Source organism: Limulus polyphemus, unplaced genomic scaffold, assembly GCF_000517525.1.
Source record: "Limulus polyphemus unplaced genomic scaffold, Limulus_polyphemus-2.1.2 Scaffold12448, whole genome shotgun sequence".
Lineage (NCBI taxonomy): Eukaryota > Metazoa > Arthropoda > Merostomata > Xiphosura > Limulidae > Limulus > Limulus polyphemus.
The window spans coordinates 601-3,139 of record NW_013678058.1 but is presented as its reverse complement, the minus strand read 5'-3'; the positions used below and the strand labels follow the sequence as shown (position 1 = coordinate 3,139).

The following is a 2,539-nucleotide window of genomic DNA, read 5'->3' as shown; positions in this document are numbered from 1 at the left end:
TGTCAGGAAGTAGAGCTGCTAATCCAAACTCCACTTGCATTAGCTGCTTTACTTCCTGACACCACTCTACTCCACTAGAGTGGTGTCAGGAAGTAGAGCTGCTGATCCAAGTGTAGTTGAGTGGTGTCAGGAAGTACAGCTGCTAATGCAAATGTAGTTGAGTGGTGTCAGGAAGTAGAGCTGCTAATCCAAGTGTAGTAGAGTGGTGTCAGGAAGTAGAGGTGTTGGTAGCCTGTTCATCTTCTTGATAGGCGGTTCCGTTGATAACATAGGATGTTCCCAGTCCATACAAGTGGCCACAGTATTTGTCATCGTCGATGTTATCTTCAAAAAACATCTGTCAATAATAAGTCAAAACAGCCTTACCTCTGATACATCAATACATACAGAGTACGGCCCCAAATATTATCACTTGCTCCTTCAAACAGAACAGTCGGGTCCAAACACTGGTCAAATATTATAAATCAAATTTATAAACACTCAGGGTAACTGTCCAAGTTCAAGTCTCATTCATCATCTTTCCTTAACATTACCCAAGACAAACTTCTACATACGTTTCAAGATCACCACAAACCTGTCAATAAGACATCTTCTACTTACTGAACATTATTTATTTCATAACCTAGTAGCAAAGATACCCCAATCAAAAGAATATGTTGAAAACTAAAAGAGAGTGAACACAGAAATTAAAAGTAAACTGATATCAAAATAAATTCATGCTAAAAGTTAAATCAGTCTTAGAATTATTAACATCCAACGTATCAAGGAGTCCTCAGGTACACTACAACTCCAAATTAGAATTCACAAAGAACTCCTGAAACCCACAAACAAAAACTTCCGAGTCCTGGACAGACAGACGTAGTTAAAGACATCACAAACTATGACTAAAATGTGTGATCAATTAGAAATTAACATAAGATGATTTCTTGTCTTGAGAAAAACAAGTGTATACTGAACTCACAGATCTTGCTTCAACACCTTACTACTCAGAATGTATAAACTGAAATGTAACAAACAGTTATGTCAGTAACAATTTAACTTAGCCAGGAATAATAATGTAAGTCACAGAGAACTAATTACCAATCAATAACATTACCCATCCAGAACTAATTACCAATCAATAACATTACACATTTAGAACTAATTACCAATCAATAACATTACCCATCCAGAACTAATTACCAATCAATAACATTACACATTTAGAACTAATTACCAATCAATAACATTACCCATCCAGAACTAATTACCAATCGATAACATTACCCATCCAGAACTAATTACCAATCGATAACATTACCCATCCAGAACTAATTACCAATCAATAACATTACCCATCCAGAACTAATTACCAATCAATAACATTACACATCCAGAACTAATTACCAATCAATAACATTACCCATCCAGAACTAATTACCAATCGATAACATTACCCATCCAGAACTAATTACCAATCAATAACATTACCCATCCAGAACTAATTACCAATCGATAACATTACCCATCCAGAACTAATTACCAATCAATAACATTACCCATCCAGAACTTATTACCAATCAATAACATTACCCATCCAGAACTAATTACCAATCAATAACATTACCCATCCAGAACTTATTGCAACTTGTTTGTTCTTCATCCCATTGAGAACTAAATACAAGTCAATAATGTAACAGACCAAGCAGACACTGAAGGAAACAAACTATTCCTCAAAGAAAAATTGTTTAAATTTCTCGTCAGAAACTATACACAAATTTAAAAAAAAATTACCCCTTTTTTGTATTTCAATAGGTTGTAAAATAAAATAAACTTTAATTATTAGAACTTTTGTTGTTTCTTACTTTAATATAAGAGATGAAAATGTGTACAAGTCAGATACACTAGTTACATAACCTATTATTCACTTCACAAGCATTTACAGTTTACATAAAGCTATGTTCAACATTTACAGTTTACATAAAGCTATGTTCAACATTTACAGTTTACATAAAGCTATGTTCAACATTTACAGTTTACATAAAGCTATGTTCAACATTTACAGTTTACATAAAGCTATGTTCAACATCACTCACCTCTCTCATCTTGAAAAATGCTGCTCCAGTCAGTAGGCTGTCACTTCCAGCTTGATGTTGGGGTCCAATTCTTTCAAGCTGTTACACAAACCAAACCATAATGTTATCCAATTATTTCAAGCTGTTACACAAACCAAACCATAATGTTATCCAATTATTTCAAGCTGTTACACAAACCAAACCATAATGTAATCAAATTATTTCAAGCTGTTACGTTACACAAACCAAACCATAATGTAATCCAATTATTTCAAGCTGTTACACAAACCAAACCATAATGTTATCCAATTATTTCAAGCTGTTACACAAACCAAACCATAATGTTATCCAATTATTTCAAGCTGTTACACAAACCAAACCATAATGTAATCCAATTCTTTCAAGCTGTTACACAAACCAAACCATAATGTTATCCAATTATTTCAAGCTGTTACACAAACCAAACCATAATGTTATCCAATTAT

General features: G+C 33.4%; 1 long non-coding RNA gene across 2 annotated transcripts; it reads right to left on the bottom strand.

Annotated features, from left to right (window-relative positions):
* Positions 1 to 2,228, bottom strand: LOC111083964. 2 transcript variants are annotated; one of them, XR_002609327.1, is made up of 3 exons: positions 2,076 to 2,228; positions 71 to 324; positions 1 to 28 (listed from the first exon to the last, which is right to left on the bottom strand). It is a non-coding gene; the product is annotated as an uncharacterized LOC111083964 (long non-coding RNA). The 2 variants fall into 2 exon arrangements; XR_002609328.1 differs by having other exon boundaries at positions 71 to 337; positions 2,076 to 2,173.
* Between the last annotated feature and the right edge of the window lie 311 nt (positions 2,229 to 2,539).